General features: G+C 36.6%; 1 pseudogene across 1 annotated transcript; it reads left to right on the top strand.

The window, feature by feature from the left end:
* Nucleotides 1-3,562: 3,562 nt before the first annotated feature.
* On the top strand, nt 3,563-7,225 carry LOC308350734 (olfactory receptor 5D13-like; annotated as a pseudogene). Its single transcript has 3 exons — nt 3,563-3,613; nt 4,858-4,996; nt 6,306-7,225. The product of its transcript is annotated as an olfactory receptor 5D13-like (transcript).
* Nucleotides 7,226-12,898: the final 5,673 nt, after the last annotated feature.

The raw sequence follows: 12,898 nt of genomic DNA, 5'->3' as shown, positions 1-12,898 counted from the left end.
TTGAAATTATAAACTTTTGACCTGTTTTCAGGTTTTAGTTATTTTGCTGCTTATAATTAGGTTAGAATTTCAGAAATTTTTCATTGTACTGTATTGTGTGAAGAGTTACAGGGAGTTTTAAATACTACAGAGAATTAATGGTCTGGGGAATGGTCCAATTCCTGCTTCTAATTAGCAACACAGGCTTGGAGTACTTAAAATAACTCCCAGATTGTTAATATCCAGAATACAATTAACTTTATGAAAATCACATCCTATGACAAAGTAGATATTAGAATCTCATGCTAATTCCATTTTTATTTCAAGAAACAACTGAGATAATATGTCTAGAATTGCTTTGTAAGTTGTAATTGTAATTTGCAAATATAAATGGCTAAAACTATACTATGAGATATTTATTTTCTTCTTTTCATTTGACAAATATTGAATATATAACTAAGCTAGACACCAAATAAAATACAGATACACAAGGAAAACAATCAAATTAAAGCACCACCTGAAGAAAATCGATATAATGAAATGTCTGTAGACTGTTGTGACTCTAGTATCTCTTTACATGAAGGGATGAAATTTGAATCCTGATTATTCTACATACCAATTTTGTGACCTAGAAAATTAGATTTTTTTGTGTTTAGTTTATTTCTTTGTGAAGCATGTGCAGTTTTAGAAAATGGTATGTAGGTTTGGATTCACTAAATAAATTCTATTTTTTTAGTAATTAAGTGTTTGGAGATGCTAATTATTACCTGTTACATCTCCCACCTTTCCCTCCACATCCACAGTCGCAGACATTAAAAAAGCAAGTGACAAAAGGTGTAGCAAAACGACTCAAAGTGAAAGCAAATGTGGATGTTGAAAGGCTAATTGTTACATTTATACTATTTCAGGTGATAGTGCCTTGGCAGCAACGGTTGTGATGGTGGAAAGTCCATGAAATGAGCCTATTAATGTGAATGTTGATATTTTTAAAATAAGTTTTAAATTTTTAAATAATTTCCACTCTACAAAATAAATTGTAAAAATACTTCAGAGTTTCCGTACACACCTTACTCAATTATCCATATTGTTAAGATCTTATACAATTAACATGATGCATTTGTCAAAGCTTCTGCACAGCATAGGAGACAATAAATAATAAAAAGAAAACCTACAGAATGGTAGAAAACATGTATGAACCATATATCTGATAAAGGATTAATTTCTGATAGTACAAATAAGGAGCTCATACAATTCAATAGCAAAAACAAACAAGCAAACAAAAAACAAAACAAGCAAACAAACAAACAAACAAAAAACAACTTATAATCCAATTAGAAAGGTGGCTAAGGACTGAATTTAGACATCCTTTCTAAGATATACAAACAGCCAAAATGTGGGCCAAAAGAAAAAGAAAAAAAAGTTTGATGTCACTTAATTATCAGGGAAATAAATACAAACCAAAACAATGACTCACCTCAAACTTCTGTGTGTGTGTGTGTGTGTATATCGTTATATATATTGTTATATATATAACAAATGTTGATAAGTCTATAAAGAAATAGGAACCCTTATGCATTGTTGATGGGAATGCAAAATAGGGCAGTTACTATGGAAAACCGTATAGAGGTTTTTCACAAAATTAAAAATTTAAGTAACATGTGATCCAATAACCCTGCATCTTCATATTTATCCAAAAGAATTGAACTCAAGATTTCAAAAATATTTTAGCATTCTCATGTTCATTGAAGAACCATTCACAATATTCAAGATGCAGAAATAGCCTAAATGTCCATGGACAGATAAATGGATAAAGAAAATGTGGTATAGATATACAATTGGATATAATTCAGCCTTACAAATAAAGGAAATTCTGTAATACGTGACCACAAGGATGAACTCTGAGGACATTATGTAAATGAAATAAGTGAGTCACAGAAAATAAATTCCACTTAAACAAGATATATAAAATAACCAGATTATTGGAATCAGAGAAGGAAATGACAGTTGCTAGGGACTGGGGGAAGGGAAGAAAAGGAGTTACAAATTAGTGGGTATAAAGTTTCAGTTTAAAGGATGAGCAAGTTCCAGAGATCTGCTATATAAAATTATATTTGCAGTCAACAATACTGTATTCTATACTTAAAAATCTCTTAAGAAGGTAGATGTCACATTAAGTGTTATTGCCATGATAAAATGAAAAATTTGAAAAGAAGCATTAATATAGTACAGGGCAGCTTGGGTGGCCCAGTTGGTTGAGCTTCTGACTCGATTTTAGCTCAGGTCATGATCTCAGGAATGTGAGATTGAGCCCTGTGTCAGGCTCCATACTCAACACTGAATCTGAGATTCTCTCTTCCTCTCCCTTTGTTTCTCCACCAGCTGCTGTAATCTCTCTGCCAATAAATAAATAAATTAATTAATTAATTAATTTTCTTTTTAAAAAGAAGCATTAGTAGTACATTATGATCACTAAAATCTTAACTTTATATAGATTCTTTATTTTTTCAATTTTTTCCCATCAGTGCTTTCTTTCTTGTCTGAGGTCCAATCCAGGCTTGGATTACAACCACATTGCATGTAATTGCTGAGTTTCTTCAGTCTACTCTGGTCTGTGAGAGTTTTTCATTCTTTTCTTGTTCTTGACTCTGACAATCCTAAGGAATAGTGGCTAGGTATCCTGTGAAATGCTTCCAAATATGAGTTTGCATAATGATTTTCTCATTTTAGGCTGGGATTATGGGTTTGGAGAAAGAGTATCAGAGATAAAACCTTTCTCCTCATATAATATCAGGAGGTAAATGATATCCTCATTATATCACTGCTGATGGTCACCTTGATCCTTTTGCTTAAGGTAGTGTTGAACAAGTATGCCACACTAATGTGGAATTTGAAATGCAGTTGAGTTAATAACAACTACTTTTGGATTGTTCTTCTTCTCTCTTCTTATTTTGAACTCAACAGTTCATGTGTTCTTCAATTAATACATATTATTTCAGGGACACCTGGGTAGCTCAGTCTGTTAAGCATCTGCCTTTGGCTTAGGTCATGGTTCCAGGATCTTGAGATATAGTTCCTCAGTGGGCTCCCTGCTCAGCAGGGAGTCTGCCCCCATCTTTCCCTCTGCCTCCCCTCTCATGCTTTCTCTCATGCTCTCTTTCTCTCTCAAATAAATAAATAAAACCTGTAAAAATAAAAAATGCATATTATTTCAATAATTCAGTATCTAAAAGCAATTAGTGGAATAGATGTGGTGATGCAACTATCCCCCGTGCTTTAAAAGGAAATGCACATACTGCAATGACACAAGAGACAGTGTTTCAACTGTCTGTATGATTTGTGGTGCACTGAGGAACACTCCAATTATAATTCTTTATAGCTATATCTTCATGGTCTTGGAGGCAGATATAAGACCCAGAGTTTGGCAGAGTTTAGATTGTGGATTCAACTCTCAGGTTTTTTTCTTTGTATTTCCTAAGATTTCTCATGTCCTGGAAATAAAATGCCATTTTACTGGCATACATACTGAAATATACTGCTACTTTATTTCAAATCTCAAGCCTGTTGCTATTTGAAAGAATGTTTTATGTCGCGGCCGGCACGACAACACGACCAGGGTCGAGAGGATAAGAAGATGGTGAAGAATGAAGTCGCAAAGTGATGAGGACAGGAGGGGCAAAGTGGATGATGTCCAAGCAATGCCAGTTTATTCAGAAGAGTGCTCTGATATAAATATCGTACAGAGACAATCACAAGGAAGCAGTGATCCATTGCATTCTTAGAATAGTTTCCACAGGTTCCCCTTAGAAAGTTTCTTAAGGCTCATGTGCAAACATCCTGACGCCAAGAGGGCTGCTTAAAGATGAGTTCCCTATAGATAAGTAGACAGAGAAGGGCCAAAGGGCATCCGGTGCAGTTTATGGCCCCTGCAGGGACAGCAAGTCAAGTTACTTATTCACGGCTTTAGGCCTGCATGTCCTGTTCCAGATAAGCCCCAGAGGGTGGTCGCGTAGGAGAGTGTGAGACACATAGCACAGGCCCATTCTCAAAAGCACCTCAACTTATTAACCACAGGATTGCTTTAACCCTTAGGTTTCAAGGAGGCGCGAGTCAGGGCCTGGTTTGGTTCACTCTCAAGCTACTGCGTGGCCTCCCACAGTTTTATTAGTAAGAAAAAAAAAATGCCTGAGATTTATTAATCATAAGAAGAAATTCTCAGTAAATTAAGAACTTCTGGTTTCAGGTCAGTTCATTTCTCTTTTGGTGGCTTTCAATTTAGGTGGGAAACATGGAACTCCAGCTCAAATAGATTATTCCAAAAATTATATATAACCCATTTTGAGGTCAGAGATATTTTTACTCACAAAGCATGAAGTGTTTCTGAGAACTAAATTTTGTATTACAGAAACTGGCAGCAGTGAGCAATGCGGAAGTCACAGAAAATTATGGGTTATTTATTAATTTTGTAATCCCGTATGCCTAGTCTCAATATGAATACAAACCTAATCCTAATCCATTAATTTTCACCGAAATCACTTGAAATTGGTAGGGTCGGGATACCAAGTCTTCTTCTGAGTATTCATCGACCTCATAAGTGTTCCACTAAGCCAGAACAGTGTAGCGATCTCCCTAATAAGCTACAGTTTTTCTAATAGTTTCGAATGTTGGAGGAAGCTCATTTATTAAAATGTCCTGAGTAATAATGTATATTTACAATGTATCTGCCTGGTCTCGCTGGCTGTTGGAAAGAATATGCTGATGATGGATGCTCTAGGCGTGGGCTTGCTTGTAGTACATGTCTAGGCACTTATATTGAGGCTGACACTGGTTCCGGGCAAAGCTAGGAAGGTGGGACACATAACTCATCTAATTCTGTTGCAGCTCATGTCTGAATCTCGAGACTATTCGTTTTATGTGCCTATCCTCTTATTTCCTAATGTTGCCCAGGTTTTCCTCATCCTAGGAAAGGGCTTACTTCTATTGGTCCGGAAAATGTGTTATTTTCATTGTATCATAGAACGTATTTTGTATGGAGCCACTGTTGGTGAATATGAGATATTTCTGTTCCTCTGTGTATATTCAAATTAATTACATATTTATAATTTTATAATAGATAATGGAATGAATGATGTAAGACACACTAATAAATAGCTAATGAAATGTTAACTAATTAAATGTAATTGATAAAATAATATATGTTAGGAAAAATGTCAATAAAAGACCTACAAAACTATCCCTGAAGGCAGTATACCCTTCGGGGAAATTTGAAGGAAGCTAGATGATTACTTCAGAAATAAGAGTCTGTAATGCATTCTCAAGCATTAGGTATATGGGATAGACTAGATACATTTTAAGGTTTATTTCCACTCTTTTTTTTTTTTTTAATTTCTTTTCAGCGTAACAGTATTCATTGTTTTTGCACCACACCCAGTGCTCCATGCGATACGTGCCCTCCCCAATACCCACCACCTGGCTCCCCCAACCTCCCACCCCCAGCCCCTTTGAAACCCTCAGGTTGTTTTTCAGAGTCCATAGTCTCTCATGTTTCACCTTCCCTTCCAGTTTCCCTCAACTCCCTTCTCCTCTTAAATTCCATGGGTATTTAATTCTGTATAATGCCTAGAAAACTTTGAATATATAAAAAATTAATACGAAGATTTATGTGGCACCATTTGCAATGCCAAGTGCTCTTGATCCTTTGTATAATTCTTAAAACCATAACGAAGTTCTCTGTGCTTCTTTTCTGCCTCTTTTCCTCCTGTTTTACACAATTCCTTTTGTGCTCTAAATTTATATTTTAGTTCAATAGTAATAATACTAATGAGGGTTAAATTTTAAACAGTATAATGATTAATATATGTTTTATATACCAATGGTTCCAATAATTTAGCAGGCGTCAAAATCACCTGGAGAACTGGTTAAGTTAAGAACTGTGAACCCCATCCTAGAGTTTCTTTTTTTTTTTTTTTAAGATTTTATTTATTTATTTGACAGAGAGAGATCACAAGTAGGCAGAGAGGCAGGCAGAGAGAGAGGAGGAAGCAGGCTTCCTGCTGAGCAGAGAGCCCAACGTGGGGCTCGATCCCAGGACCCTGGGATCATGACCTGAGCCAAAGGCAGAGGCTTTAACCCACTGAGCCACCCAGGTGCCCCCATCCTAGAGTTTCTGATTCCGAAAGTTGGTGATGGGGTTAGAGAATTTGCATCCCTAACAACTTCTCCGTCTCTCATGCTGTTGCTCTTTTCCATTTCCTCTTTTCCATTCAGTTCTACTTTTCAGAACTAACTGTTGGGTCTTTATTCAACAGGAATCATGATGTAATCTGAAGGAAATCAAAGTATCATACCCACTTTTATTCTCTTGGGATTTTCAGAATATCCAGCACTGCAGGTTCTACTCTTCCTGGTTTTCTTGTCTATTTATATGGTCATCACTGTGAGAAATTTGGGCATGATAATAATCATCAAGATCAATCCAGAACTCCACAAGATCATGTATTTTTTCCTTAGTCATTTGTTCTTTGTGGATTTTGGTTTTTCCACCATAGTTACACCTAAATTGTTGGAGAACTTGATTGTGGAGGACAGAACAATCTCCTTTGGTTGCATTATACAATTTTGCTTTGCTTGCATATCTGGAGTAACAGAAACTTTTAAGTTAGCAGCGATGGCCTACGACCATTTTGTGGCATTTGTAACCCCTTGCTGTATACCACCACTGTGTCTCAGAAGCTGTGCGCTCTGCTGGTGGCTGGGTCTTACTCGTGGGGTGTATACTGTGTTCCCTGACACTCACATATTTCCTTCTTGCATTTTCCTATTGTGAGTCTAGCATCATAAATAATTTTATCTGTGACCACTCTGTAATTGTTTCTGCCTCCTGTTTGGACCCCCTAGATCAGCCAGATGCTGTGTTTTATTGTTGCCATATTCAATGAGGTGAGCCTCCTGATGATTATTCTGATGTCCTATATACTCATTTTTTCACTGTTATGAGAATGTCTTCTATAAGTGGGTGCCGGAAAACCTTTTCATCCTACCTGATAGCCATCACCATCTTCCACAGGACCATCCTTTTCCTCTACTCTATCCCTAATCCTAAAAAGTCTTGGCTCATAAAGTGGCTTCTGTGTTTTACACAGTGGTGATTCCCATGCTGAATCCCTTGATCTACAGCCTTAGGACCAAAGACATAAAAGATACATTCAGAAGATCAGTTGCCACAAAATTGCTTTGTCACTCAATATAATATTGTTAGATTCATTATTTTATTTCTGAAAAAAACCTGATTTACTATACTAGAGATTGTTCAATTCTTGTTGAGCAGTTGATGATTTAAATCACTTTTCAACAGGCTATTAGTTAATATACTTATAGCAGCACATTTTATGATTATTGATATTCCGTGCATTAATTTTAGTGAAATATCTCCAGACATGTAAACCAAAATTAAAAGATAAAATTATTTGATTGTATTATGTAACATTTGTAAGTTATTTTAAAATATTTTATCACTTAGTGTAATTGTATATGTATGTTTCCAAAATAAAGCTAATCACCCAGTCATCAAATATGTGCAGATCTAGAAAGTTTCCTCTAGAATTGCAATCAGGCTGCTCCTGTTCTGGAGATCGCTTTAACAAGTGTTCCAGCTCACTGCACCTTATACAGCATCAACATTTTGCTATTTGTTATATCGAATGGCAGAAGATGACTTTTATTCAGGAAAAATTTAAATGGACCCAAGCATATCTGGTTATTCAAATTTCAGTGAACATGTCAACATAATTCAATGGAAAAAGGGTGCTTTTCAACAAGCATTGCAGAGACTGGATATCCATATGGATAAAGGAGGCTTAACTCTTATCTTACACCACACACAATTATTAACTTGAATTCAATGAAATGGATCACAGTTCTAAGCTTAAAAATTAAAACTAAAGAATTTTAAAATAAAACACAGAAAAAATATAGTTTGAAATTTGAGGTGCAATTTTTTTTTAGATAAAACACAAAAAGGATGGATTCTCAGAAAACTGATAAAAAGAACTTCATCAACATAAAAATTGGTTATAAAAGTGTTTTAGTGGTAAAGGATCTTGATAAACAAAATAAAACTGTAAACCACAGGCTGGGAGTAAATATTTTATATATATATGTATATGTGTGTGTGTGTGTGTGTGTGTGCATGTGTGTGTGTTTGCCACATATATGTGTATATACACATTTGATAAAGGATTTGTTTGTAGAACATTTTATAAAAAACTCTTTACGCTCAAAACAGATAGACAAGGGGTGCCTGGGTGGCTCAGTGGATTAAGCCACTGCCTTTGGCTCAGGTCCTGATCTCTGGGATCCAGCCCCGCATGGGGCTCTCTGCTCAGCAGGGAGCCTGCTTCCCCCCCACCCTCGCCTACTTGTGATCTCTCTCTGTCAAATAAATAAATAAAATCCTTTAAAAAAAAACACAAACAGATAGACAAAAAATCTAGTTAAAGGTGAAATCTTTAAGCAGACACTTGACAAAACCAGATATACAAATCATCTATAAACATATGAAAATACAATAAACATTATTAATCATCAGTGAAATTCTGATTAAAATCACAGTGAGCTACCACTGAACACCAATATGAATGGCCAAAATAAATGACTGAAATGCCACATATCAGTGAGAATGTGGAGCAAAGAGAATGCTCACACATTTCAGGTGGGGATAAAAGGTAAAATGAGTTTGAAAACAGTTTAACAGAGTCTTTCTGAAGTTATGTGGACATGTCCCACACACCTGGACAATTCCCTCTTTAGGTGTCCATCCATGAGAAATGAAATCCAACGTATTTTAACTGAAGAGAAATTGTTCTTTATTGCATGTGAAATAATACAGGGAATGGAAGAGTAAGAAAAGCAGTGTGTAGAGGATATTTTTGCTCTTTTATGAACTTTTTTTTACTTTGTTCCTTTAAAAGCTGAGTTTTAGGGGCACCTGGGTGGCTTAGTCAGTTAAGCTTCTACCTTTGGCTTGGGTCATGATTCCAGAGTCCTGGGATTGAGTCCCACAGCGGGCTCCCTGCTTAGCACAGAGACATCTTTTCCCTCTCCCTCTGCCTGCTGCTCCCCCTGCTGGGCTCCCTGTCAAATAAACAAATACAATCTTTAAAATAAATAATAAAATAAAATAAAAAGTGATTTTTCTAGAAGGAGTAGCTTTGCTTTCATAAAAAGTTTTTTTCTATCGGCCACTAAAAGGTAAACAGGAGATGGCAGGAAAGATATGGGAAGTCTTTGTCACTTTAACATAGAGGAATTTATATTTATATATATATAAATAAAGTATGATACTATATAGATATACTAGTTAATGCATGTAAATCTTGTCTTGCATTGTGCCTTCGATGATCTTCTCATTGTCCCTTTGATGACCTTCTTATACCAAGACTTTGAAAACTGTACTGATGAGGTGTAAGTGTTCTGATGTAATTGTCCTTTTGAGAATCAAGGTAAGGGTACAATTTGTTTATAACAGAATGGTTTTCATATTGTTATTAACTCTGAGAAAAGACAGACATGGCATATATGAGTAAATTGTCAGGTCAGCCCAAGAAAACAGTTATTTTTGGCTTTAAACAGAGGAAAATTAGAAGAATGATTTGTCGTAATGGTCCTAGAAAGCTTACTGATATAAAAGGGAAAAGAGAGGTATTTCAGAAATTAGCAAAGAAACCATTAAAATCAGCCATCCTGTGATTCATCCCTGTTACTCAAGAGGGGTTGGCTTTTGACTGAGACCTAACCACTATGTACCTCCCTCAGATCTCAAAGAGTGCAATGCTTGTGCTCCCCCCACCTCCCCAGTTTTGGACTTTAGTTCTTTCTTCTCCTGCCCAATGCACCCTAATAGCCAGACAAACATTGTGAGAGGGGAGATGGGAGATGGTCAAGCCTTTGTGGAAGGTCTCAATTCTCTGGTGAGATTTTTAATTATTTTTCTTTAAGCACCATGACATTTCTTTTTTTCTTTTTTTTCTTTCTTTCTTTCTTTTTTTAAAATTTGACAAATAGAGATCACAAGTAGGCAGAGGGGCAGGCAGAGAGAGAGAGAGAAGGAAGCAGGCTCCCCGCTGAGCAGAGAGCCCAACGTGGGGCTCGATTCCAGGACCCTGGGATCATGACCTGAGCCGAAGGCAGAGGCTTTAACCCACTGAGCCACCCAGCCACCCCAGCACCATGACATTTCTATAGGGCATTTCAATCTGCCTCTCTGGTTCAGATACCCAGCCTCCCACAGCACTCTAGAACACAACAAATGCCCTGTGGGGAAAATTGGTCATGAGTTTGGGGTGTCTTTAGTTTTCAATTTATCACTAAATTATTAAACAAATTGATCAAATAAATTTCTCTTGTGTCCACAAAGCCCTGCTAGATTGTTTAATCCATATCGTCTCTCTGCAAGGGCCAAACGTGCTCAGCCTGTGCCCCAAACCAGCAAAAACGTGATTGTGAAGGAAAAAGCTGGTGACCACCAGGAAAAGAAGTCATAAGAAGATTTCTTCAAGCAGAGGGAAAACAGATAGATCTTGGGGAATAACCACAGACCATGGAAAACTCAACCACATAGTTGCCCTTGGCAGATGAATATGGCTTAAAGCACATAGTAGGCAATCATTGATTTGGCAAATGTATGATTTTCCTTTCTAATAAGATTTATTTATTTTTGAGGGAAAGACAAAAAGCAGGGGGAGGGACAGAGGGGGAGAGAGAGAGAGAGAGAGAGAATCTCAAGTGGACTCCCCACTGAGCAGAGAGTACTGTGTGGGTCTTCATCTCATGAACCTGAGATCATGACCTGAACCAAAACTAAGAGTTGGATGCTCAACTGACTGAGCCACCCAGGTGCCCCCCTTTCTAATTTTCAAAGGAAATCAGGAACAATTCTCATTCCCTAAGTGCAGAGATGCCAATGGTGAGGAGCAGGGAGAGTAGGGAACAGATGCCAGTCCCAGTGGGAGAAAAACAATGCAGACCCCTGTGATTCTGGAGAAAGGCCATGTCATCTACAATAAATAATTCTACTCTTTGTGATAAAATAGCCTCGTTATGTTAGGGGTTCCTGGTAGTGTCTGGCAAGAGTTCTTCAGGTTGTCAGGGGCCCCGGGGAAGTGTTGAATGAATCTAATGGGGTGTTATTTGGGTAAAGTAGAACCAATGGATTGCTTGACATCCACTGGTTTTAGAAAGAAACATACTTCCAAAATACATTTGTCAGTTTTCAGAATGTATGGACACAAAAAGATTATAATATTCAATTATGTTAATATAACCTTGGAAAAATAGATTGACCATATTTGGAAAAAAAAACACAAATTAGTTTCAATGAAGTAAATCAGTGTTTCCACAGACCAAAAAAAAAAAAAAAAAAAAAGAAAAGAAAAAAAGATCATTTTGTGTCGAATGAAAAGGCTAGAATCCGAATTATGTTGTTTATACATCTCAAGACAACACATTTTACAGAGAAAAAGAGAAAAATCACACAGCAAATGCTAACAGCAGTTATCTCTGAATGGTTGTATATTAGATAATTTATCCTTCCTGTGTTTACTGTAGTCACCATATTTTCTAAGTCAAATTGTATATTTTCTGTAATTATATTTTAGAGGAAATTCATGAGGTAGGCTTGATGAAATATTGTCTCCAGTGATTTGGAAGAAATTACATTCCTGTAAAATGCCACCCAAGCTAGAATTCAATCTAATTTCTCAGTTTTTTGATGTCAAAAACAAAACAAAACAAAACAAAACAAACAAAAAAAACGGTTCTGTACAAATTCTCTAGGGCTAAGTCCCTGAGGTCATGGAGACATACATAAACCCCACTTTGTTCCTAGGACTCAGATTCTCCCTCAGATTCTCACTCACCTAGACCTCAGATTCTCACCCTCCCTTTCACACATGTCTGAGTTTTTCTAGATACTAAGAAAGAAATATATTCTCGTCACATTAATTAAAAATTGTAGTCTACTGCTGCAATATTTACAAATGCCTTAAGGTTTTTAATAACGTTTGAATTCTAAAGGGGAACTTCCTTGGATCCATTAATAAGAGGAACAGAATCTTCAGGTGAGTTGGTCTCGGACTGGCTGATCTCTTTCGTGTCATCTTTCATTTATATGGGGGACATTGAAGTCCTACAGTCTTTTAGATGGGGAACACTCTCCCTTAGTCTAAATTCCATGATATCTCTGGAGACCGTCTTTCTGCAAGCTCACATTGTTGAGCTTTGATTTCTTCCCCCTTCCCTAGATAGCGTATCATCCTGATTTTAAACTTGAGGATATCAACCATGTGCCTAGCATAGTGTAGTCACACTGAAAATTTAAGAGGAATTTTATAAAATCTGACATTGTCCTCAACATCTCAAAATCTTATAGAAGGGTAAGAATAGTATGTATAAAGTAATAGTAAACACAACAGATCATGAAACTTTGATTTCCTGAGAGTAATGTCTGTAGGCATACCAAGACTGTGGAAAATATTGCTGGAGTGAAAAGGGACAGTTTCTTTGTGATAATAGTTTTTATTTAATGCTTCATATATTGCAAGTGCGGTGTCAGCACACCAGAAAAAAAAAAAAAAAAAGGTTGTTTCAGGTCAAAGAAAAGAAAAGCTAAATAAGCCACAATAAGTGAGCATGTGCTGTTGATTATCAGTCAGGAATCCTGGCTTTAAAGAAGGTTGGATGCTAGGAAATGGCTAGGGTAAGGCTTTAGGTCAAGCTGAGCAGAGACACTGAGATTTGATAAATTAGCTAATGGAAAGAACTCCAAGTTTTCAGAGCTAATGACTGTCCCAATAGCCACAGTGATCACAGGAAGAAGAATTTGATGTTTTCCCAGTGCAAATTAGTAGCGCTAAGGGAAGTTGGC

This window comes from Martes martes (assembly GCF_963455335.1).
Source record: "Martes martes genome assembly, chromosome: 10".
In the NCBI taxonomy this organism is placed as follows: domain Eukaryota; kingdom Metazoa; phylum Chordata; class Mammalia; order Carnivora; family Mustelidae; genus Martes; species Martes martes.
Note: the sequence above shows the minus strand (reverse complement) of the source record. Positions and strands in the feature narration are given on the sequence as shown.